The sequence below is a fragment of the Phyllobates terribilis genome, unplaced genomic scaffold, assembly GCF_046119375.1.
Source record: "Phyllobates terribilis strain yellow unplaced genomic scaffold, ASM4611937v1 Scaffold_12__6_contigs__length_324123572, whole genome shotgun sequence".
NCBI lineage: Eukaryota > Metazoa > Chordata > Amphibia > Anura > Dendrobatidae > Phyllobates > Phyllobates terribilis.
This window is the reverse complement of record NW_027362772.1, coordinates 302371231-302398040: the sequence shown is the minus strand read 5'-3', so window position 1 is coordinate 302398040 and position 26810 is coordinate 302371231. Positions and strand designations below refer to the sequence as shown.

At 44.1% G+C, this 26810-nt stretch overlaps 1 protein-coding gene across 7 annotated transcripts in view; it reads right to left on the bottom strand.

The window, feature by feature from the left end:
* Positions 1-19263, bottom strand: part of CASZ1 (castor zinc finger 1) — a 231806-nt gene extending 212543 nt beyond the window's left edge. For 4 of the 7 annotated variants that reach the window (XM_073657247.1, XM_073657246.1, XM_073657243.1 and 1 more), the window contains exons 1-2: positions 19084-19263; positions 18180-18304 (exon numbers count right to left, since the gene is read on the bottom strand). The gene's annotated coding sequence lies outside the window, so the exon portion shown is untranslated. Of the gene's footprint in view, positions 1-18179; positions 18962-19083 lie in introns of those variants that run through there. The other 3 variants (XM_073657244.1, XM_073657241.1, XM_073657240.1) reach the window with 2 other exon arrangements.
* Between the last annotated feature and the right edge of the window lie 7547 nt (positions 19264-26810).

The window sequence follows — 26810 nt, the reverse complement described above, 5'->3', positions numbered from 1 at the left end:
TCGGCAGCAATCAGTTAATAGAAAAATTGGACTTTTGATTACCTAACTTGACTTCAGCCAGAGATATCTTTACTGTGAAAATGGAAAATGCTTTAAAAGACATCTAAACAAGCCTGAGGGACCCGTGTCACAAGACAACCTATAAAATACTTTTAACAAATATTCCTGGCGCTGTGTGAAATCCCCCCGGCATGGCTGGGGAGCAATTTATCCAGCTCAAGGTCTAGAATAGCAGAGACATAAATGAAATGTCCAACATCTTCAAATTTGCATTGTAAAACCATCCTTCAGCTTCCTTGAAATAAATTTTACTATTTTATTAGTGCAAACAACATGGTCATAAAACTCTAATACAGATCCTTGTAGCAGAGGGATGAGCGAAAAATTAACAAAGACCAAACAGTGTCGGCTATTACATTCAATTACCTTTTTGCTTAAGATTTACATTCTCATCTCATAATCTCCATACATTTTTTACCCATTTCCTTCACTCACTGGAGACCTAAAGTACACTTACTTAAACCTTCTACTGAATATAAAGCTTCGCCTGTCTCTGAAAATGAGACAAGTGCTGGGAACTTCATTATTTTGCAGAAAAATGTGGCAAAAGTCCAATTTCACGTGCTATCGGCAGAAGAGGAAAAAATATAAGGCTTCATTCACGTAGCCGAAGGAGCGAACTATACGCTTTGTATCAAAACCCGGATTGGAGAGAATCCCCAATATATCTCTGCCGTCTTGGAGATGGCATTTAATCCCTTCTTGGCACACATGATACGGCAGTCATAAAGACCACATATATAGGTGATGCCCAATGATCAGAGCATGGTGTGAGATATCCAACACCTTATAAGTCAATAAGAAAAAATACTGATGGAGTGATCCATTATGCAGGCTCGCAATTTTACCAAGATATGTTACTTTACCAATCATTTTTTGTGTTACTCTCTCAGACCAAGCACTAGGAAAAATCACATTTTTTTGGTGGTGGATCAATTTTGGAAAACCCCTTTAAGCATGTTTGATCCAACACGTAAAAAAATTGTTGGGTTTTTGTAATTGTGATTCTAAGATGAATGAAAATAGATTTCTCAATCTAAAGTTTAGAATTTGATGACCGGATGTCTCCAAAACTTTTCTGACATAAATCTACGATATGGCCATGAAGATCTATTCTAAGCAGTGAATAACTTGGAGTCATCTCCTGAAACTGGTATTCTTGACTGTAGACTCAATGAGTGGCCAAGTCTTGCCGGTAAATCGGAGCGTTTAGCGGAATATGAAGATTAGATAACATACGGTCTGTTGTGGTTAATTTTATCCAAAAACTGAGATCCAACAGGATTTCGTCCACATCTGTTCTGAACACTTCCCCCAGGATTCCTGATAACTAATTAGTCCGTACACGTGATAAAGCTTCTCTACAAGACTTCTGTATTGACGAAGACCTGATACAACCCTTGTAATCAATATAATCATTCCAGAGAGTCACAAACTGGCAGGATAATAACTGCTGCGAGCTCCATCTAAGTACGTAAAAGATCATTAACATGGCACCGAAACAAACAAAATGAGCAACAAAAGGCAAAAAAGTCAACTGATGTTTACAAAAGATTTTTTCCATTTGCGTTTGGTTAGGATTTATCCCCCATGAAAGGGTTTTCTTTGTTTTACATTATATTTAAACAAAAGAAAGTTTGTAATAGTTTTGATATTTCTTGGGTTCTGTCCGAGTTCCACCTTGTTTTTTTCTGTGTTATGTGCAGCTCCACCCTTGATAAATAAAGTGAGCCGACTGGCAAAGGCTGGGAAAGCAAAATACAGCAATCTCAGAATTTGTGACTGGGTTTTCTTTCATCGGGGTGAAGTTTTAAGAAAAGGACAAAAGGGTAATATTGAAATAGAATAAGTCACTCTGTGACTCACACAGACAAATCGCCAGGTTTAGGCATAAAAGTTGTTCAGGCCTTGGATGGCTGAAAAACAAAAAAAGTCAGGGATGGATGAGGGAACAAAGCTACACCCAAATATCGGGCAATGATGACCTGATCTATGTACGTTACTATTCAGAGATCCCCCATCCTGTTGACACGTTATGGTGAAAGCTTTATGAAAATGGGTATATAAAGAAAGAAAAGCAAACACATGCTTCATGTGCAGTACGGAAAGATAGAGAGGGGGTCCCAAAACTGAATACCCCTTAGTAGGTACTGGGGTTGTGTTAAAGGAAAAACGCCTCTAAATGGTCTTCATATATAAGAGACCTGGGCAATGTGCAGCCCACAGGCCACATCCGGCCCTTGGCTGTTCCAGTCCACGGGACACACCATGCTGCCGCCATCTCCCGCCCTGCATCCCGAATTCACTACTATCGGCATCTTCAGGATGCAGGTGGAGGAGGGAGCCGTCGGCTCCTTATTCCACCATTCAGCGAGTACGACTGAGTCAGCAGACGTGATGACGTCACTACATTGCGTCAGTGCACACAGCAAAGACTGGAGCAGAGCGCCGGGGGAACAGGAGCAAGGCGAGTATGTGCTTTATTTTTGCTCTGTGTGAAGGTATGGGGTTCATACTGGATATAGGGGGCTCATACGGTAGTATATAGTGGGGTGTCGGCATACTTAATTCTGATCAATATTAAAATGATACTATTATCATTATACTTAATATGTTACTATCAACATTGAGCAGAATTAATTTCAGCCTATTGGTTTGGGGCCCCCCACAGCAGTCATGGTCTCTCATGTGGCCCCTCGGGTAAATTAATTGCCCACCCCTGATAGAAGAGTGCCGACTGATGCCTCCAATAGACTCGATCGTTTTGCAGAGAATGAAGTTGAACTTGTATTTTAGGCATCATCAGTAAAGTACATTACACAAGAGAGAGGGGTCTTTGCCTATTTCCTTTATTTGTGCAGTATAAAATGTGCTTCAGACTCATATGAAAGTCCGAAACGTGTTAGAAACACCAATAAGTGACGAAGGATTTGGTCCGAGATTGAAAACGGTTTTAAAAACAGCACAAATAAAGAAAAAGACAAAAGAATAACTCATATATTGTACTTTGCAGACGTTGCCTAAGATTCGAGTCCAGCTTCTTCCATAGCAAAACTGTTTTTTTTTTTCAAAATAAGTAAATACATAAGATTTGTATCACAATGGTGATTACCTATATGTCTGCTATGGGACCCTGCACAAGTTATATTGGTTAAAGAAAACGGGAACTTCTCACGTTATCACCTATGTGAACGACGTCCTATTACCAGGACAGTATAGCGGTGAGAAGCAGAACCGTACAGGACCCCCTATAATCGCACCATTAAAGGGATATATGGTCATCTTAACAAGTGAGTACGATGGGAACTGAACTAAAACCTCAGAAGGCTTCATTATCTTTTAGGAATACGAATATTTATTAAAAAGCTGATCAGATCTACACTATAGTAAACCAACATTTTGGAGGCCTGTTTTTTTTTTTTTTTTTTAATTATTTTATTTCAGTCAATCAGTTTTAGAAATACAAGAGAAGTGGGTGGATATGAAAAACACACAGAAACTAGGGGGAATATTAAAGTTAATAAAAAAGTAATTTACACTGCTTAAATGCAATTTCAGTCGTAGCGTTAAATCATATATAATAACATCACGGCGATCATGTTCTGAGCTTTGGGTTGTGCATATTTTGAGTAAAAATGACAGATCTGTTAGGAGCGCGTTTTCATTGCATTAACCTTAATCCTTCAAATAAGGAGAAAAAAAAAGAAAGCTTTTTTTTTGGGGGGGAGGGGAGGGATGTAGGGGGGTATCTTGGCTTCCCTTTGAACCTATCCATTGATTACTTGTATCACATTATTTCAAGGAAAAGACAACAAAGAAGAACCTATGCCCCATCCAAAAACGGCAAGTGCAGCGACTCACGGTTTGGCTGACCATTTGTTTAGGGTGTTATTTGTCCTCCTCCCCAAATTACTTTAAAACACTGTGTACTCATGCTTCATCCCAGTTAACAGGTTTTATGTATAGAGGTTTACATGAATATTCCCAGCCAAAACCTACAAAAAGCTTGTGTGACCCTCCTGAGATCCATATATTGGAATTGCATACTTTAGCCATGTAAGACATATTAGAGATCACCGTCAGGGTCATCTTCATGGGCCAATACAAGACCTTGTATTCGCCTAGAGGTGTAAAAGAAAACCGTAAAAAAGGTAACTTTATTGAATATTAAAATATGAATGGGGATTTTACCTGCTCCCTCTTTCATTCCCAATCCAGTGACTCCTGGTCACAACCTTCCCCATGTCCCAACCACTCTCCGCAGCCGGGCTATAACATATGCTATTTATTGTGAAGGACATATCACACATGATTAATGGGATATCATATAATAATAATGGCGAGCTACTGAATGGTGGTCAAGGAAGATTTAGTGCCACCATTAAAAGCATTAATGCATACAAAGGGGAAAAGTACAGAATAGCATTAGTTCTGCTGACAATGCGTCACTACAAAAGTTTTTCCATCAAAAGAAAAAAAAAAAAAAAAAAATATGCAAAAGAAACCTGCAACATTTTTTTTTTTCCCGTTAAGATAATTTCACACCTAGAAATCCTTGCTCACCGGCAGTGATAAAGACCATACAGCAGGTTATCGGGGGACGACACCTTCTTGATTGTTTTAATTCACTTAGCAGAGGAAGATGACATGACGCTTGTAAGGACATCCAAGGAAATTCACACAAGAGCAGATGCTCGCTTGCCGTTTGTACACATTCGTACTCTGGCTCGCTCAGACATGACCTCACATGATCTCCTAATGCCTCACCTTCTCAGTTTCAGGACCATGGCCTAGTCACTGGTTTAGCGAGACAGTCCCCTCTCATGGCTGATTTCTGTGCACGGCTGCGACAGAGGTGTGTGGATACGCTTACGTCGGGTACCGCAACCTACACAAGTGCAATCTGACTTGTGAACGCATCTGAGAAGTGCCGGTAAACCCCGAGCTATGCATGAAGCGTAAAAGGTGGAAACAGAGCGTCTTAAAGTGACCAGAGATTACAGAATTTCTGCTGAAAAGGTCAGGAGCCCCAAAGAAGAATGATGTCAATGCAGTAAAAATCCCACTCCGTCTGTCAATCACACGGCAGCTTTCATCTGATACCACTTTGTCAATGACAGAACAGCTGCTGAGCATGGTCAACAAGATTAAACCCTCTGGAAACTCTGCTCCAAACTGCTTGGATGCAGCGTGATAAGCAGTTTCAGACCGCTGCAGTCACCCCAATGTCATCTGCATTATATTGGAAGAGTTCGTGTCTGTGAAACTGACACAGGGAATAACGTGGTCACTGGTGAGTTGGTTTTCCTTGGTGCAAATTAGACATAGCAATTTTGTAAATATATTTTTAGTGTAGAAAGACTGGGACTTGGGTCTTTACATGCATTATTTCAGGAAATCAAAACAACGACCACTTTAACTGCACAGAGTCCAAAAGTTTTCATTAAAATCACATCCACTTTGCTTTAATCATTAAAAGCAGATTTTCCCGCACAAAGATGCAGCGTTTACGTTATGTGTGAACTTGGTCTTATGGCAGTTCCTATTCTGCCTTACAGAAAGAGGTGACCCTGTATAATGCCCACATCCCCCCAATAATGGCCTCACCGCATTTAGGGTGCATAGAATTACTTACAATCCTATTCTTCTCCCCATGGCTTGTTGACGCTGCACAGATTGCCGGACAGTTCCTGACCACAGGCTGTTAGTTTAAGATGTTACTTAACCTGGCTAAATTGAGTAACATTGCAGCTCGGTAACGTTTTGCATTATCTGCAAGATGTCACACATTAAAATATAATTATTGCATTATCGGTATCATTCGTGCTTAGGCCGTTACCGTTTACTCCTTAGATTATTGTTGTTTCTAAACCTTACCGCTCAAGTCGACAAGTTATCTACCAACCTAAGAAACCAGAGCCTGAGCCCCAAGTTACATAAATGCCATTTCTTAGCACCTAATTTTACTAAAAGTCATGCAAGCTGATCTGGAGGATAACGTCTTCCCCAGGCCTCTGATCTGCGGATGTAATCTTAGCCGCTCTTGGATGTAACTGGAGCCGGACCCTGAGCCCTGACTATCTTATATAAACGTGGTCTCTTAGCACCTAATCTTAGTAAAAGTCAGCCAGGCTGCTGCGGTGCCTTGTCGGCTTGTTGATTACAATTGGGTTTAAGAACTTCTCAAAGAATTGCAAAATCCTTATGCAACTTGGGACTGTAGACTGTGAGCACGCCGGACGTTAAAGAGACACAACCTAAAATTCCATCGTATCTACTTTTATTATGCAATCTATTTTTTTTTTTTTTTCCTGTGGATCGGCCACTTTATCCTGGGAATTGACTGGCAGAAAAAAAAATAAAAAAATAAAATAAAAAAACACATATACAGACTTGTGCATTATATAATCAGTTTTTAATGCTGCCACAATATAAGCTGTGGAGTTTAAGACCGCCATCGTACAAGTTACAAGACTTTTGACCCTTCGCACCATAAGTGAGGTCTTTCCTCTATTTTTCCCCATCTTGCCAGGGTTAGGTTTATATTTGCTTAGTATCCTGATCTTACGTTTTGTACTACAGTACATTGAAGAACGTCCCACTACTTGATGGCGATAAATCCATTCGCACATTCAATGCAGACTGTGCCAAAATCAGCAATCATTCTACATGCTGTGCCTGTGAATGGGTTTCCATAAATCACAATTACAGAAAATTTTCTACATGGATTTTTGGTTTGTGCCATGGGGGAAAAAAAAAAAAAAAAAAAAAAAAAAAAAAAAAAATCGATGAAAATAAGTAGCATGTTAGTTTATTCCTGTTATTTCCGTGTGGGTTCAGTGAGGCTTTGCCAATGGCTTTTCCAAAAACTGCTCATCAACAGCAGAAACCGTAAGTATCAGTCTTGGATTTCTGCGGCCTATTTTAAAGTAAATATCATTATGTGCCAAATGTAGGATATGCATATGAGACGTGTGGACATACCTTCTGAATACTCAATAGTACCGGTCACTTATGTCTTGCTCCAGTGAAAGCAGAGATGCACTACCTGCATCCTGGGGGGGAGGGTAAGTGTAACCCCCCGAATGGTATTCTATGCGGTCCTCAACTTCATGGACACAGACATGTCCGGTGGCTGCAGTTTCGATGTCAGCGAGAGGTGGAATGGGAGCAGTGATGTGCAAGCAATAATGGGGCCCCGTGTGGCCAATTGGAAAGAATGGGATTTGTTGGGTCTTTGTTAACATTCGATAAGGTGGAAAGGTGAATGTTGCTTCATTGGAGTTTATAAGAGTTGTGATATTCTAGGTTGTTTCTACAACTCCTACATCCAGTCTCGGAGAGAGCTGCATACATCTGTGATCTACTTTCTCGAATGCCAAAAGAGGTAGAAAGGATCTCCTTTACTTCTTCTCTGTGACTTGTACACAGTTTTTGATGGAACTCGGCAGGAGGTTGTTCCAAACTCCTTTGAGAACTGACCTCAGATCTTCTGTGGATGTCGCTTGCGGAAATCCTTCTGCCTCTTCATGTGGTCCCAGTAAGACTTGAGTTGTCCACTACTTTTACATTGATGGCCTATCCTTAGGATAGGTCATTGATGTTTTATCGGCTGGGGTCCGACATCCCCATCGATCATCTGCTATCGGTGTCGGCCGCCCAGAAGTGCTTACTTGCAGAGCTGACCGTCTACTTGTAGTGGCCGGGGTGGGGTACTGCACATCAGCCTTCCATTCAAGTCAATAGGAGGCGGATGTGCAGTACCCTGCAACGGCCACTACAAGTAGACGGCCAGCTCTGAAGCAAGTACTTCAGGGCGGCAGCCGCCGCCAGCAATGACAGCTGATCGGCGGGGGTGCCGTGTGTCGGACCCCAGCCGATAAGACAGACATCGATGACCTATCCTAAGGATAGGCCATCAATGTAAAAGTAGTGGACAACCTCTTTAATGATTTTGAGATCAAGGCACTGTGGGGCCGGATCATCAGTTACAGAATTCATTGTTCTTCATGTTGAAATAGTTCTTAATGACATTAGCTGTATGTTTGAGGTCGCTGTCCGGCTGCAGAATAAAGTTGGAGCCCATCAGACGCCTCCCTGATGGTATTACATTATAGATAAGTATCTGCCCACATTTCTCAGCATTAAGGACAGCAAGAAATGTGCAACATTGAGGACCGTAATTGCAGAGGTCGGCGAAGGAAACTTAGTGCAGCAGATGAAAGCCACATCATGCTACTTCGCTTTGAAATCAGATGTCCAGCAGTGCCATCAGCTCAGAACTGGTAGCAACCAGTGGGACCAGCTACAGTGGCAACCAGGGGGCCAGGTAAACCCATCTATTGCTCGGCGACGTCTGGCCAGAAGTGTTATATATATTTGTCACGGAAACAAAGCCAAGTGAACTGGAGTGCAAAAAAAAAAAAATGGCAGCAGGTCTCTGAACTGAAGACACACAATGTCAAATCTTTGGCTGCAACAAAAGCAGTTTGTTCCCCAGAGGCTGGAGAGCACCACAATAATGAGCATCTGCAGGAGCAGAGGCACAAGGTGGGGGGTCCAGCAAGTTTACGGCAGGGAGGCTTCTGATTGTCTCCAAATTTACTCTATACAGGACAATTACTCCAAACATACAGCCAATGTCATTAAAAACTCTTTAGCGTAAAGGAGAGCAAGGCGTCCTGGAAGTGATGACCCGGCCCCACAGAGCCCTGATCTCTATATCATCAGGTCTTTGTGGAATCACATGACGAGATAGAAGGATCTACACAAGATCTGTGGTCAGTTCTCCAATATGTTTGGGAACAACCTCCAAGATGAGTTCCTTCATAAATTGTGCACAAGTGGCCGAGCAGAACTGATGAAGGAGAAGGAAGGGCGGTCACACCAAATATTGATGGGAGTTACATTTCTCTTTTCGTTAATTTATTTTGAATTTTTGGTGATAAAAATGAACAACTTTTTATTTTTATAGCATTCTTAATTTGCAGCATTTTTTTCCAAACCTGCCTAATACTTTTGCATAGTTCTATAAGCAGCAATTATCATCCCACAGTGGTGTGTACTTCACGATGAATACTTCATTTCACACACTACATTTACCACCTGTACATTCAAACATTAGTCCTTAATCATCCGCCTGTGTATGTAGTGACTGCAACTCTTAACGCTAAAGCTCTGCTTGTTCAGCTTTGCTGCGGCGCAGAAGCACAAGCCCACCATTGTCTCGGTAGGAGTCAGTATATAAAAGCCGATCATTACAGCAAGAAGAAAAATGATCACAAACTCTAAGCAGCTAAACCATCAAAGGGGCAAAAAAGAGATATTAGGTAATTTTCATTCAACTCTAAAGTGTCATACAGTCAAATAAGGGTAAGACTAGGGCTGAGCACAAAACAGTTTTCAAAGTTTGGAAAAAAAAATAAACCAGGGAGGGGAAAACAGGGGATGTGCTAAAATACTAAAACAACCTTTAAATCCCCCCCACTCCGATGCACCCCCTGTGTGATCCTTACAGCGAATCACTGCACTCTACAATCACGCAGTCGTCGTCAGGCCAATTGAACACTGGCGGGATGCATCGACCTTGGAAAACCCCTTTAAATCTGAATAACCACTTTATTCCCTATGGAAAGAAAAAAAAAATCAGTACCTTTTTTTCCCCCCTTCAATGGTTCTAAGACACTAAATTTACCTTTTTTTTCCCCCTTCAATGGTTCTAAGACACTAAATTTACCTTTTTTTCCCCCTTCAATGGTTCTAAGACACTAAATGTACTTTTTTTTTCCCCCTTCAATGGTTCTAAGACACTAAATTTACCTTTTTTTTCCCCCTTCAATGGTTCTAAGACACTAAATTTACCTTTTTTTCCCCCTTCAATGGTTTTAAGACACTAAATTTGACTTAAAGGAGTTCTCCACTACTAGGACAACCCTTTCTTGAACTAATTATTTGGCCCCGATAAATTAAAAAACAAACAAAAAAAACCCAACAAAAAACACTATACTCCCCTCCCGTGCAGGGGCCGTTCCCGTGGTGTCGGCACTCGCTCTCCCCGGGGCTCCCGTGCTGTTGTGGAGACACATGAAGCCGGCTGCAGCTGATCCCTGACTTCCTCTTCATGTTCAATCCGTATGTAGGCGGAGACAGTGCCGCCAGCCCTGATTGGGCGCCAAGTGTCATCCAGAGCTCCAGAACCGCCACAAGTGCTGGAACAGCGCCAGCACGGTAGGGGAGTATAGTTTTTTATTTTTTTATTTTATGAAGGTCCAAACAATTCGTTCAAGGAGGGGGTTGTCCTAATAGTGGACAACCCCTTTAAAGCAATATTTCCGCTGTACGACAGGTGCACGATAAAACAGAAAAAATGATAAATTTCACAAATGCACAGTCTGGAAAAAAAAAACTAAATATTTGAGCTAGTGAGATTATATACCTGAGTACTTAAGGGCTTGTTTATAAAAGTCTATTAAAAAAAAAAAAAAAAAAAATCTAGCAAGTATTACATGACAGAGGCATGTTGCAGCCAGATGTGCTCCCGCCACTGTTTAAATATCCCTCCTGGTGCTTTATATTTCTCCAAAAAGGGAACGAAAAAAAAAAAAAAAAAAGTGTCATTCTAATTAGATAAATCCTTTAAGCGCGTGGCCTGCAGTTCGTCATGGAAATTAACCTCCCTGAAGATCACACTAACTGAAATAAGAAACTCAGTGTTTTGGCATACTGCAGTGAAATTAGAGACCCAGGACAGCGTTTAATACACACTTTCATAAACTTACCACATTTCATCTTTCTGAAGTCCTGAATGCACGTCCCTTCTGAGACTCCAGTGCTACTGACAGAAGCCCCCCCAACTATGAATGGGTGGTGGGGGGAGGACACTATCCACTTTGAACCAGCTGCTGAAGAGGATCAGGGATCGGAGAACATTTTTTTTTTCGGAGTAAAAGCATCTGCTTGGCCAATCTATGAAATGGCTCTCTCATGAATATTGCTATGAAATTAGTGCCGTGTGACGCGCTTCCCTGAAGAGGGGTCTACAAGATTCCCATCCACTTGTGATAATTTCATTAGGAAAACTCCCTGCTACATTAAATGCACAATGTAAATGTCTAGGAGGACATCTCTCCCTCCAGAAATCACCCAAAAATGAGGCAGCGCAACATATCATCGGTGCAGGGGGTCAAGTGAAAGCAATTTTTATTTTTGGTATATTGGTTTACCAAGACTAAATACAAGAATGAACTCATCTACACTGTCTCAGCAGAGAAGGAAGACATTGCACCAACAGAACCCCAAAAAAAATGGTCCATTATCAGTCAGAAGCCACCTTGACTCTTTAGATAGAAGCTCCGCCTCCTTGACTCCTTACAGCTCATTAGAATATAGCACGCACTGTTTTCAACTACCTTTTCTAAATGATGGAGAAAGGAATCATTGCCAATCTGTTACTCTCCCAAATAACAGATTGGGGACCTAGGGTCTCCTGACATGTTGAGAACAGTTTCCACCACAAAAATCTTTAAGATTCTTTGGACTCAAATCTAAAAAACGGATGGACAATAAGTTTCATGGATCTTTCATTATTAGTGTGAACAAGGGTTTACAATTGGTGTATATTTAGAAAACTTTTCAACCTCAAAATATCACAATGGTGGATTATTCATCTTCAAATTAATCTACCATGATCCAGTCATAGGGAAAATGCTTTCTAATGACCACTCAAAATTGGTCTTCTTGATGAAAATGGCTGGTATACATAATATATGGCATAACTGACAATCACGTCTCGATAAGAGGATGGTCTCCTCAAAGAGGTGGTCTTTTGAAATGGTTTTAAAGTACATTTATCCCTCTATAACCAGAAGCAGTTAAGGCCACTGAAGTGCAATCTTGTAGCTTTGTTGCATTGGCATCAGTGGTCTTCAGCACCCTTTACCCCCAATCTTTACTAAAGCAATGTCACAAGTGGGTAAGTCACCAAAAAAGTTGGCCAATACAACATAAATATACAAAACAAGTATATTTACTGCTGAGAAGTCTTCTACCTATGGTAGATTACATGAAATAGGTGATCATTTAAGAAATGTATTCTAATTCATATACACTTAGGAAGGAATTTTCCCTCCAATATGACAAAAATTGCAATTTTCTCGTATGGATTGTTTCTACTGGATCAACACTGTACGACAGGAACAAACCTGTTCACCTTACATAACTAAACTTGGCCGTATCTTATCATCCTCCGGGACAATATATGCACTTATTTAGCAGTTGGTCCCATTGGGCACATCGGCAGGTCAGCTTCCGCCACTTTTTGGCATCCCTACAGTGTTTTGAAGAATTCTATTTTTGGGAATCCTGAGTAAATCTATGACTGGTCCAAGCGTGTGATTTACCTGTGGAGACAAGTCCTAGGAGACTACAGACCATTGCAGAATAGAAAAAACTAAAACTTTGGTGTAGACAAACCGTTCATAGACGCGTTAAACGCTGGCACACGGGGGCCCCCTCTTAGTTTATGAAAGAAATGGAAGCTGAAAGGGCTGTAAAAGCAGGCTTAAAAAGAAAATGAAGATTATTAGTTGAAAGGGAAACTCCTTGAAGGGATCTGATCTAAAAAAGTACATTTGGGGGAACCAGGATTTGGAACTGAGCTGCGAAAAGAGGCAGCACGGCGAGAGAACAGAGACGTGAGCAGGAATTACGCTCGACAGGAATATGTTTGGAGACCAGGAATTACTGACGGGACACAAGGGGACCGTCTGATATAAAGAATGACAGACGTTGGATAGCATATAGAAGAAAGACGGACCCCCTTGCCCCCCTCCACAATATGATCCTGTATCATGCAAGTGCAGCAGCGCATCACTCAGGTCTACAGTCTCCTTCCCGTGACCAGAGAGGATAAAGGGTTTCGACAAGAGACTAGCATAACCATCTCATTTTTCTAATGAACCTGTTAAGTGCTTTTCTCCTTCCTCAAAGAAATCTTCCACCCCTTTGATCGACATTCATATATTTCTAGGGAAAAAGAGAAGCAACTTTCACTCGTGCTTCTTTCGTGGTACTTCTTGTTCACCAAGACAGTTTTTTTTTTTTTTAGGGCCACTTAATTTTCTCTCCTCTGCCTTCTTTCCCATTTGTCCTTAAGACTCCTCTCACCTTGAGGAGTGTTAGGATTACCCGGCATTTATACTCAATGCTCCTCTTTATTCCTTAAGACTTATTAAGAATGATAATGAGCTCCAAAGGACCGTCACGTCGCGCTCCTTCCCTCTCTCTCTGTCGCTCTCTTCTCTACGTGCCTATTCTGTCAAAGGCACACAGGACAAATCAGACCAAAAAAAAAAAAAAATCTGACAATATGGATCAAGGACACTTGAGGATTTATATTCTATAATTCCACCCTTTCTTTTGTTTTTATTATTCCTCTTCAAATTTCTCATCCCCCCTCCCGGACTTTGACCGGGGACGCGAGGAGGCAGCCTGCCTAGAAAACCTCGTTAATGGGAAGCCCTTAAACGGCTGATTAATTTTAGCAAAATTTACGATGTTCTCGCTCTCTCTTATTCTTGCTTTCATTTAAGCTGCAGTATTCTGTCAAAGAGGGTTAATCTGGCTGCTAGGCCGTCTTACCTAGCACACCGCAGGACTACCTTTATGAAAGTGAAAAAATGTGAAAGTAAAATATTAAGGGTATAAAAGGACATTTTATGCAAGTAAACTTAATCTTCAACATAAAAAAGAGTCGAATGCATAAAATACAAAGACTTGAAATTTAGACAAAAGAAAATAACTAAACACAATTAAGGCCTGGACTATTCTGAATAAACAGCATAAAAGATAACCAGTAAAATAAAAAAATACTGCAAAATTTCCCCAAGATGCTGCTAAGGGATCACGTCATAATAAACGCCTTTACCGAACACGACCTTATCGACTTCCAAGTTTCGCTCAATGCATATTAACCGACTGCTTCTATCGAACAGGACGGACAAGTGTCAATGTAAAGTGGCCGACATGGATATAAATAAGACAACAATGCTGCTCACATTGCCGGACTGCTGACTAGCATGGAGCTACCGTGAGGGAGATATCAAGCAGTGAAAGGCTCAGTCACAAGCAATGCTGGATATTGCACTTGACCAATTCAACCAGACGACAGCAACTCCACTTTTTAATTGCTGCTTGTGGTCAATTATATTGAATGGGGGGTGGTGTAAACATGAGTGACAGATGGGACAGCCAGGAACAAGTGCGTTCTTCTAAAGCAACTCAAGCCATGGTATGTTTCATAGAGTGACCACAAAATCCCTCATTGAGACCAACAGATAAAAGATAGGGAGACTATATTGGATGGCAGATTTCTTTAAAAGAAGAGCTCGGCTTCTAAATAAGAAGGAATACAAACACAAATTGCTAATCCCACTAAACCGTCCATATGGATAGCTGGGTTAGCTAGATAAAAGATTAAGGGTTTTAATAAGGAAGCGGCTGCTAGCGCAGTCATTTCACATACAGGGCACTTCAAGTCACTGAGACAAACCTTTAAAAAGTTTGTCGATAATTCCCACCACCCCCCCCCCCCCCCGACGTCCTTTGGAGATAACCTCGAGTTTGCATAGGAGTGGGAAGAAGAAGAAGAAGAAGAAGAAGAAGAAGGAGTGGGAAGAAGAAGAAGAAGAAGAAGAAGAAGAAGAAGAAGAAGAAGGAGTGGGAAGAAGAAGAAGAAGAAGAAGGAGTGGGAAGAAGAAGAAGAAGAAGAAGAAGAAGAAGAAGAAGGAGTGGGAAGAAGAAGAAGAAGAAGGAAGAAGAAGAAGAAGAAGGAGTGGGAAGAAGAAGAAGAAGAAGAAAGAAGAAGAAGAAGAAGGAGTGGGAAGAAGAAGAAGAAGAAGAAGAAGAAGAAGAAGAAGAAGAAGAAGAAGAAGGAGTGGGAAGAAGAAGAAGAAGAAGAAAGAAGAAGAAGAAGAAGGAGTGGGAAGAAGAAGAAGAAGAAGAAGAAGAAGAAGAAGAAGAAGAAGAAGAAGAAGGAGTGGGAAGAAGAAGAAGAAGAAGAAGAAGAAGAAGAAGAAGAAGGAGTGGGAAGAAGAAGAAGAAGGAGTGGGAAGAAGAAGAAGAAGAAGAAGAAGAAGAAGAAGAAGAAGAAGAAGAAGAAGAAGAAGAAGAAGAAGAAGAAGAAGAAGAAGAAGAAGAAGAAGAAGAAGAAGAAGAAGAAGAAGAAGAAGAAGAAGAAGAAGAAGAAGAAGAAGAAGAAGAAGAAGAAGAAGAAGAAGAAGAAGAAGAAGAAGAAGAAGAAGAAGAAGAAGAAGAAGCCTCGATGTTCTAAGTTCCATGGGGAGGATTTGACTGTGAATTCCTTCAGGATGCTGCCGCCTCAATTCTGTTCTACAACTGAACACTTCTACTTACAGGGATTTCCTGCACCACAAACCAAATTGCTAAACAGCGTAAGGATGACAACCTCGTCTGTCTGAAAGCTGACACTACAGCCTTTAAAAGAAGAAAGAATAAAATAAGACGTTGACTTTGCCACTAAAGTATTGTCATGTTATAACTAATTTTCTTGTGTCAAAAAAAAAAAAAAAAGGGGGGGGGGAGATATGACTTTCCCTGAATGATCTGTTTAACCTAAGCCAGGGAGGAAAAAAAAAAAAAAAAAAGAAGTCATTAATTACTTATGTGAGCTATTCCTTCACAAAGACAATAAACCTGCCTGGTCGCCATGGATATGACATATTTGCTCTGAAAACAACACAATAATTAGCAAAGGGGAGAGATCCGAGGAGAATATGCAAACTCCTGAGTTTAAAGCTGTACAGCCTTTTTGTTGTGTGTGTGGTTTTTTTTCCTAACTTGTCACATTCATTTCTGCATCGGAACCAAATGACATAAACAAATACAAAACAAAATGTATCATTAAAAGGGGAAAAAGAAAAAGAAGACACGGCAATAATACATAGTAAAAAAAAAAAAAAGTGCTCGTAAAGCAGAGAAATGAAGAAAGAATAGCAAGAGACCTTCCAGGGAGGGGGGGATAAGGGCTGGGAGGGAATATGGTTTTGTTTCTGGTTATGGCTAAGGCCACATCTAATCGCACATTTACAGATCAACTGTGATTTATATTTTATTGAAAGAGAAAAAAAAAAAAATATATGTAATCTGCAACCCAGACTTACTGCAGCGTCTCCTAATGAAGTTAACCATAAGACGCATATGTCTTATTGTAATAAAACTTTGTTTTCAGGTCATTTTAAGGGATGTCTACAGCATATGAAGGATGCACGGTCATACACCACAGACACATGTACACGAAGACATACAGCACATACACAAGGTAGACACACGTACGCTGCAACATACAGTATATCCACAGACTGGTGTGTGATTATAATGATAGATAGATAGATAGATAGATAGATAGATAGATAGATAGATAGATACAACAAGTACAAAAATATGCCTACACCACACAGACACACTTACCTGCTTGTATACATTACACACACAATACAGATACACAGGCACTCTTAGATAAATACATATATACACACACATACACTCAATACAGATACTCTTCCATACATACACACACCAGTATACAATCATATATGTTTTCTGAAATACACAACATAGACACAAGCGTACACTGTTAAGCACACCATGTAGAAACACAACTGACAAACAGGAAAATGGAAGCAGCATATAAAGTTAGATACTGGTGTACATGCAAACCCTAAAAGACACACAAATATAAAACACACACAAGACAGGCAAACATACACAATCGCCCAAATACTCAGAAAGTATACAGCACATGCATAAATGAGGATGTGCACACAATACACTCCCCAGCCCCATTCATCTTCTGGTTACACGAGTCTGATCAAGTTCATAATTGTGTTTGTTGATTCCCTATAAACTTGGATAATACGGGAAATAAAATAACCAGATCTGAGCGTTCGCAGCTCGGACCAGGGGCAGCTTTGAAGTTGTTTATACATCACAAGGATTAAGTATAAAACAATATTATAGCCAAAGAGCTTTGTTTTTATTGCTAAAAATTCCTCATTTAGGTCAAAAAGAGCAGATCGTGGAAACCTCATTCATAAGGAAAAAAAAAATAGTTTTTAAAAGTTCACTTCTTTTAAAACAATAGTTCTTCGCCAAAGTCTTTGATCTTGAAAGGTTTTTGAGATTTTCAGCTGGGGAGGGGGGGGGGGGGGGGGAGAAAAATGATCTATTTTAAATAATGATGCAACTTGAGGATCAAAGCCATGACTTTGTGTTAGCCATAATAAGCTCGGCTTGGCACAGAGCTGAGAGTGCAACCTCCCCTCCTATAAAACAAAATATATTGTGGACTCAAACCACCTTGGAAAAAAAAAAAAAAAAACAACTTCCCAGCTACTGTCTGCAAACATCAAACTGCCCCTTTAAAATGCCCCGGTGTTATACAGAGTGTGATTTCTGAAAGAGATCCGTTGACATCTCTATGGAAACCAGCAACAGATTATCATCAACAGAATAAATAACTAGTCTAATAAATTAAACAGGAGAAGGCACAAGATCGCAGAAACTTGATTACTCCAGGTTCAACAATATTCCCCATAAAGTGGCTTCTTCAGATGACACTGGAGCGGCGGCAGCAGCAGCGGAGGCAGCGGTAACGCTTCCCCATAGGAGCAGCATTAAATATTAGAGTCAAATAATAGCAGTAGATGTAGCGTGACCACGATGCCGAGTCTGAATCCTCATATTAGGATAGATAGAGAGATATAGACAGAGAGATAGATAGATAGATAGACATAGAGAGATAGATAGAGAGAGAGATAGAGAGATAGATAGATAGATAGATATTCCGAAATATAAATATTAAACTTTATTAAAGTGTCAGTAAAGTATAAGGCAACTTCACCAAAATGCAAATGGTAACAGAACATTAAGGACTAGCCCCCCGTCTTAGATCTGCCTTGGTCTCAGCCACCCTTTCCTGATAATCTCTGGTGGGGAGCAGAGGGGTGTCACAGCTTTCCTTACACCCTATATAGGATACACACAGAAGTATAAAACCTGAATAATTTGGGGAACTTTCTGGAGTACACGAGTTGGGTACTTACTGGGGGTGTCAGTCGCTGGGGTCCTGTCCTCTGCTCTCAGGGGCCTCCAGGCAGGAGCAGCCGGTTACTTGGGGTGAACTTTCCTCCTGTCATCAGATGTCACTGCACTTCACACAACTTCCAGCCTTTTTTTTTTTTTCCCCCAACAGAAACATAAAAAAAAAAAAAAAAAAAAAAAAAAAAAAAGAAACAGAGGAATCCACCTGGTTCCAAAAAATCTTATTATTATTATTATTATTTTTTAATAATAAGTGAACGCCCCAAAGTGTCTTTTCTGTCTGTGCAGAGAGTGAGTGACAGATCGGGCACCTGTTCCCTGTCCCGGGCTCAAAAATAGGAGTGTGACATTGACCAAAAAATGCAGGGTTCCACTCACCCCCCTGATGCACACCCGGCTGCACACGGTGCACACACCCCCTGGGCGAGCGCTGCCTCCACCTCCTGCCCAGCGCTGCGCCCATGGCAACCCCTCCTGTCACCGGCCTCCCTGCACAGCCGGCCTGCCGGCCACCGATCCCCTTCCATCTGCTGCTGCAGAACCGCTTGCGAGGTGCAGCTGACAATCACTTCTCCGGCAAGTACACGGAGTGATTGGCAGCAGCGCCTCCTGGGCGAGTGACGGCCAGCTGGCAGCTCTCGATGCCCACTGTGTACCCGGGGAACTTTACACACTTTCTACAGTCGCTCCCTGTAAGCAGCCGGGCACCAGTGTGCTAGCAGCTGTCATACCGGGCTGCACTCGCTCCGGAGCTGCACTCCTTCTAATATCACCCCTAAGTCAGTGCTACCCCCTCCAGGGCAAATGTCCCCCTAAGGTTGATCTTGTGCCCACCCTCCCCGGGCTAGGCGTGCTGGCAGCGGGCAGGGCGGCCCCGGGGCCCCGGAGCCCCGGGAAGTCTCTTACCTGCACTTGTGCGGCTTTGGGTGACTTTCCAAGTAAAGGAAAATGTGTGTTTCGGACGTCGGCTCCGCGCATGCGCCATCTAACTTGCCTGATCCTGGGGTTTTATTATTGAATTTTCCTATTTCTAAGCAGCGGCGGCGGCGGCCGGGGGCGGAGCACGAAACCCGGAGCGGAGCCAGGAAGACGGGGATGGGAACGGCCGCAAAACCCGGAGGGAGCGGCTGCCTGTGACCTCTAGTGGCGGCAGCATGGCACACTCCTGCCGGTGCCTGTACCTGGGGGGACTACAGCTCTCAGCAGGCACTGTGCTGCAGCAGAGCTGTACAGTGTGCACACCGCATGCACCTGCTACACTGTAAGGAGCACATGGGCTCAGCTCTGCCCTCACCTCACCCAATAGGAGATCCCCCATATTCAGTGTCAGACACCGAAAACTTCTCTTTTTCCTCCACATATATATAAGTTTAGGTAGATGACTGATGAGGAATAAATCCTTGTTCACATTTCGCGTTCGCTTCAATCCTCCAACGCGTTTGGTGACATAATTCATTTATTTCTTATCGTTATGTAAATTGGAACGTGAGCAACAGCGGAAACGCAATATAATCTTTACAGGGAACCGCAATTCATTACTGATATTAGAGGTAGGGGGTGGTATACACTGTGTTCCAAATTATTATGCAAATAATATTTTCTCAGATTTTCCCAAGTTACCTATATGAATTGCAGTCATTGTAATTTTCCAGTCAAATAACTATTAGAGTAGAATTGAAAGGTTTTTGTACAAGCTGCCTATGATAACAGGATATTTTATTAAAAAATAAAAAACTCAAACTGCACTCAAAATGCATGTTCCAAATTATTATGCACAGCAGAGTTTTCAACCTTTTCATTTTAATAAAGAACAAAAAATGGTCATTTTTGAAATTATAAGCATTAGCAGGTTATTACAAACTGAAATCAAACAGTTTTCAACTCAAAACTTTATTCTTACTGGTCAGTAACAGGAGGTAAATGGCCTGGTCGGTAACAGGCGGTAAATGGCCTGGTCAGTAACAGGCGGTAAATGGCCTGGTCGGTAACAGGCGGTAAATGGCCTGGTCAGTAACAGGCGGTAAATGGCCTGGTCAGTAACAGGCGGTAAATGGCCTGGTCAGTAACAGGAGGTAAATGGCCTGGTCAGTAACAGGCGGTAAATGGCCTGGTCAGTAACAGGCGGTAAATGGCCTGGTCAGTAACAGGAGGTAAAAGGCCTGGTCAGTAACAGGAGGTAAATGGCCTGGTCAGTAACAGGAGGTAAATGGCCTGGTCAGTAACAGGAGGTAAATGGCCTGGTCGGTAACAGGCGGTAAATGGCCTGGTCGGTAACAGGAGGTAAATGGCCTGGTCGGTAACAGGCGGTAAATGGCCTGGTCAGTAACAGGAGGTAAATGGCCTGGTCAGTAACAGGAGGTAAATGGCCTGGTCGGTAACAGGCGGTAAATGGCCTGGTCAATAACAGGAGGTAAATGGCCTGGTCGGTAACAGGAGGCAAATGGCCTGGTCAGTAACAGGAGGTAAATGGCCTGGTCAGTAACAGGAGGTAAATGGCCTGGTCGGTAACAGGAGGTAAATGGCCTGGTCAGTAACAGGAGGTAAATGGCCTGGTCGGTAACAGGCGGTAAATGGCCTGGTCGGTAACAGGAGGTAAATGGCCTGGTCGGTAACAGGAGGTAAATGGCCTGGTCGGTAACAGGAGGTAAATGGCCTGGTCGGTAACAGGCGGTAAATGGCCTGGTCGGTAACAGGAGGTAAATGGCCTGGTCGGTAACAGGAGGTAAATGGCCTGGTCAGTAACAGGAGGTAAATGGCCTGGTCAGGAACAGGAGGTAAATGGCCTGGTCAGTAACAGGCGGTAAATGGCCTGGTCGGTAACAGGAGGTAAATGGCCTGGTCGGTAACAGGAGGTAAATGGCCTGGTCGGTAACAGGCGGTAAATGGCCTGGTCGGTAACAGGAGGTAAATGGCCTGGTCGGTAACAGGAGGTAAATGGCCTGGTCAGTAACAGGAGGTAAATGGCCTGATCAGTAACAGGCGGTAAATGGTCTGGTCAGTAACAGGAGGTAAATGGCCTGGTCAGTAACAGGAGGTAAATGGCCTGGTCAGTAACAGGAGGTAAATGGCCTGATCAGTAACAGGCGGTAAATGTCCTGGTCAGTAACAGGAGGAAAATGGCCTGATCAGTAACAGGCGGTAAATGGCCTGGTCAGTAACAGGCGGTAAATGGCCTGGTCAGTAACAGGAGGAAAATGGCCTGGTCAGTAACAGGAGGTAAATGGCCTGGTCAGTAACAGGCGGTAAATGGCCTGGTCAGTAACAGGAGGTAAATGGCCTGGTCAGTAACAGGCGGTAAATGGCCTGGTCAGTAACAGGAGGTAAATGTCCTGGTCAGTAACAGGAGGTAAATGGCCTGGTCGGTAACAGGCGGTAAATGGCCTGGTCGGTAACAGGCGGTAAATGGCCTGGTCAGTAACAGGAGGTAAATGGCCTGGTCAGTAACAGGAGGTAAATGGCCTGGTCGGTAACAGGCGGTAAATGGCCTGGTCGGTAACAGGCGGTAAATGGCCTGGTCGGTAACAGGCGGTAAATGGCCTGGTCAGTAACAGGAGGAAAATGGCCTGATCAGTAACAGGCGGTAAATGGCCTGGTCAGTAACAGGCGGTAAATGGCCTGGTCAGTAACAGGAGGAAAATGGCCTGGTCAGTAACAGGAGGTAAATGGCCTGGTCAGTAACAGGCGGTAAATGGCCTGGTCAGTAACAGGAGGTAAATGGCCTGGTCAGTAACAGGCGGTAAATGGCCTGGTCAGTAACAGGCGGTAAATGTCCTGGTCAGTAACAGGAGGTAAATGGCCTGGTCGGTAACAGGCGGTAAATGGCCTGGTCGGTAACAGGAGGTAAATGGCCTGGTCGGTAACAGGCGGTAAATGGCCTGGTCAGTAACAGGAGGTAAATGGCCTGGTCAGTAACAGGCGGTAAATGGCCTGGTCAGTAACAGGAGGTAAATGGCCTGGTCAGTAACAGGCGGTAAATGGCCTGGTCAGTAACAGGCGGTAAATGGCCTGGTCAGTAACAGGAGGTAAATGGCCTGGTCGGTAACAGGCGGTAAATGGCCTGGTCAGTAACAGGAGGTAAATGGCCTGGTCGGTAACAGGCGGTAAATGGCCTGGTCAGTAACAGGAGGTAAATGGCCTGGTCAGTAACAGGAGGTAAATGGCCTGGTCAGTAACAGGAGGTAAATGGCCTGGTCAGTAACAGGAGGTAAATGGCCTGGTCAGTAACAGGAGGTAAATGGCCTGGTCAGTAACAGGCGGTAAATGGCCTGGTCAGTAACAGGAGGTAAATGGCCTGGTCAGTAACAGGAGGTAAATGGCCTGGTCAGTAACAGGCGGTAAATGGCCTGGTCAGTAACAGGCGGTAAATGGCCTGGTCAGTAACAGGAGGTAAATGGCCTGGTCAGTAACAGGGGGTAAATGTCCTGGTCAGTAACAGGAGGTAAATGGCCTGGTCGGTAACAGGAGGTAAATGGCCTGGTCGGTAACAGGCGGTAAATGTCCTGGTCAGTAACAGGAGGTAAATGGCCTGGTCGGTAACAGGCGGTAAATGGCCTGGTCAGTAACAGGAGGTAAATGGCCTGGTCAGTAACAGGAGGTAAATGGCCTGGTCGGTAACAGGCGGTAAATGGCCTGGTCAGTAACAGGAGGTAAATGGCCTGGTCAGTAACAGGAGGTAAATGGCCTGGTCAGTAACAGGAGGTAAATGGCCTGGTCAGTAACAGGCGGTAAATGGCCTGGTCAGTAACAGGAGGTAAATGGCCTGGTCAGTAACAGGAGGTAAATGGCCTGGTCAGTAACAGGCGGTAAATGGCCTGGTCAGTAACAGGAGGTAAATGGCCTGGTCAGTAACAGGCGGTAAATGTCCTGGTCAGTAACAGGAGGTAAATGGCCTGGTCGGTAACAGGCGGTAAATGGCCTGGTCGGTAACAGGCGGTAATTGGCCTGGTCAGTAACAGGAGGTAAATGGCCTGGTCAGTAACAGGAGGTAAATGGCCTGGTCAGTAACAGGAGGTAAATGGCCTGGTCAGTAACAGGCGGTAAATGGCCTGGTCAGTAACAGGAGGTAAATGGCCTGGTCAGTAACAGGAGGTAAATGGCCTGGTCAGTAACAGGCGGTAAATGGCCTGGTCAGTAACGGGCGGTAAATGGCCTGGTCAGTAACATGAGGTAAATGGCCTGGTCAGTAACAGGAGGTAAATGGCCTGGTCGGTAACAGGCGGTAAATGGCCTGGTCGGTAACAGGAGGTAAATGGCCTGGTCGGTAACAGGAGGTAAATGGCCTGGTCAGTAACAGGAGGTAAATGGCCTGATCAGTAACAGGCGGTAAATGGTCTGGTCAGTAACAGGAGGTAAATGGCCTGGTCAGTAACAGGAGGTAAATGGCCTGGTCAGTAACATGAGGTAAATGGCCTGATCAGTAACAGGCGGTAAATGTCCTGGTCAGTAACAGGAGGAAAATGGCCTGATCAGTAACAGGCGGTAAATGGCCTGGTCAGTAACAGGCGGTAAATGGCCTGGTCAGTAACAGGAGGTAAATGGCCTGGTCGGTAACAGGAGGTAAATGGCCTGGTCAGTAACAGGAGGTAAATGGCCTGATCAGTAACAGGCGGTAAATGGTCTGGTCAGTAACAGGAGGTAAATGGCCTGATCAGTAACAGGCGGTAAATGGTCTGGTCAGTAACAGGAGGTAAATGGCCTGGTCAGTAACAGGAGGTAAATGGCCTGGTCAGTAACAGGAGGTAAATGGCCTGATCAGTAACAGGCGGTAAATGTCCTGGTCAGTAACAGGAGGAAAATGGCCTGGTCAGTAACAGGAGGTAAATGGCCTGGTCAGTAACAGGAGGAAAATGGCCTGGTCAGTAACAGGAGGTAAATGGCCTGGTCAGTAACAGGCGGTAAATGGCCTGGTCAGTAACAGGAGGTAAATGGCCTGGTCAGTAACAGGCGGTAAATGGCCTGGTCAGTAACAGGCGGTAAATGTCCTGGTCAGTAACAGGAGGTAAATGGCCTGGTCGGTAACAGGCGGTAAATGGCCTGGTCGGTAACAGGCGGTAAATGGCCTGGTCAGTAACAGGAGGTAAATGGCCTGGTCAGTAACAGGAGGTAAATGGCCTGGTCGGTAATAGGCGGTAAATGGCCTGGTCGGTAACAGGCGGTAAATGGCCTGGTCGGTAACAGGCGGTAAATGGCCTGGTCAGTAACAGGAGGAAAATGGCCTGATCAGTAACAGGCGGTAAATGGCCTGGTCAGTAACAGGCGGTAAATGGCCTGGTCAGTAACAGGAGGAAAATGGCCTGGTCAGTAACAGGAGGTAAATGGCCTGGTCAGTAACAGGCGGTAAATGGCCTGGTCAGTAACAGGAGGTAAATGGCCTGGTCAGTAACAGGCGGTAAATGGCCTGGTCAGTAACAGGCGGTAAATGTCCTGGTCAGTAACAGGAGGTAAATGGCCTGGTCGGTAACAGGCGGTAAATGGCCTGGTCGGTAACAGGAGGTAAATGGCCTGGTCGGTAACAGGCGGTAAATGGCCTGGTCAGTAACAGGAGGTAAATGGCCTGGTCAGTAACAGGAGGTAAATGGCCTGGTCAGTAACAGGAGGTAAATGGCCTGGTCAGTAACAGGCGGTAAATGGCCTGGTCAGTAACAGGAGGTAAATGGCCTGGTCAGTAACAGGAGGTAAATGGCCTGGTCAGTAACAGGCGGTAAATGGCCTGGTCAGTAACAGGAGGTAAATGGCCTGGTCAGTAACAGGCGGTAAATGGCCTGGTCAGTAACAGGAGGTAAATGGCCTGGTCAGTAACAGGAGGTAAATGGCCTGGTCGGTAACAGGCGGTAAATGTCCTGGTCAGTAACAGGAGGTAAATGGCCTGGTCAGTAACAGGAGGTAAATGGCCTGGTCAGTAACAGGCGGTAAATGGCCTGGTCAGTAACAGGAGGTAAATGGCCTGGTCAGTAACAGGAGGTAAATGGCCTGGTCGGTAACAGGCGGTAAATGGCCTGGTCGGTAACAGGAGGTAAATGGCCTGGTCAGTAACAGGCGGTAAATGGCCTGGTCGGTAACAGGAGGTAAATGGCCTGGTCAGTAACAGGAGGTAAATGGCCTGGTCAGTAACAGGCGGTAAATGGCCTGGTCAGTAACAGGAGGTAAATGGCCTGGTCAGTAACAGGAGGTAAATGGCCTGGTCAGTAACAGGCGGTAAATGGCCTGGTCAGTAACAGGCGGTAAATGGCCTGGTCAGTAACAGGAGGTAAATGGCCTGGTCAGTAACAGGCGGTAAATGTCCTGGTCAGTAACAGGAGGTAATTGGCCTGGTCGGTAACAGGAGGTAAATGGCCTGGTCGGTAACAGGCGGTAAATGTCCTGGTCAGTAACAGGAGGTAAATGGCCTGGTCAGTAACAGGAGGAAAATGGCCTGGTCAGTAACAGGCGGTAAATGGCCTGGTCAGTAACAGGAGGTAAATGGCCTGGTCAGTAACAGGAGGTAAATGTCCTGGTCAGTAACAGGCGGTAAATGTCCTGGTCAGTAACAGGCGGTAAATGGCCTGGTCAGTAACAGGAGGTAAATGGCCTGGTCGGTAACAGGCGGTAAATGTCCTGGTCAGTAACAGGCGGTAAATGGCCTGGTCAGTAACAGGAGGTAAATGGCCTGGTCAGTAACAGGCGGTAAATGGCCTGGTCAGTAACAGGAGGTAAATGGCCTGGTCAGTAACAGGAGGTAAATGGCCTGGTCAGTAACAGGCGGTAAATGTCCTGGTCAGTAACAGGAGGTAAATGGCCTGGTCGGTAACAGGCGGTAAATGGCCTGGTCGGTAACAGGCGGTAATTGGCCTGGTCAGTAACAGGAGGTAAATGGCCTGGTCAGTAACAGGAGGTAAATGGCCTGGTCAGTAACAGGAGGTAAATGGCCTGGTCAGTAACAGGCGGTAAATGGCCTGGTCAGTAACAGGAGGTAAATGGCCTGGTCAGTAACAGGAGGTAAATGGCCTGGTCAGTAACAGGCGGTAAATGGCCTGGTCAGTAACAGGCGGTAAATGGCCTGGTCAGTAACATGAGGTAAATGGCCTGGTCAGTAACAGGAGGTAAATGGCCTGGTCGGTAACAGGCGGTAAATGGCCTGGTCGGTAACAGGAGGTAAATGGCCTGGTCAGTAACAGGAGGTAAATGGCCTGGTCAGTAACAGGAGGTAAATGGCCTGGTCAGTAACAGGAGGTAAATGGCCTGGTCAGTAACAGGAGGTAAATGGCCTGGTCAGTAACAGGAGGTAAATGGCCTGGTCGGTAACAGGAGGTAAATGGCCTGGTCAGTAACAGGCGGTAAATGGCCTGGTCGGTAACAGGAGGTAAATGGCCTGGTCAGTAACAGGAGGTAAATGGCCTGGTCGGTAACAGGAGGTAAATGGCCTGGTCGGTAACAGGAGGTAAATGGCCTGGTCAGTAACAGGAGGTAAATGGCCTGGTCAGTAACAGGAGGTAAATGGCCTGGTCGGTAACAGGAGGTAAATGGCCTGGTCAGTAACAGGAGGTAAATGGCCTGGTCGGTAACAGGCGTTAAATGGCCTGGTCGGTAACAGGAGGTAAATGGCCTGGTCAGTAACAGGAGGTAAATGGCCTGGTCAGTAACAGGCGGTAAATGGC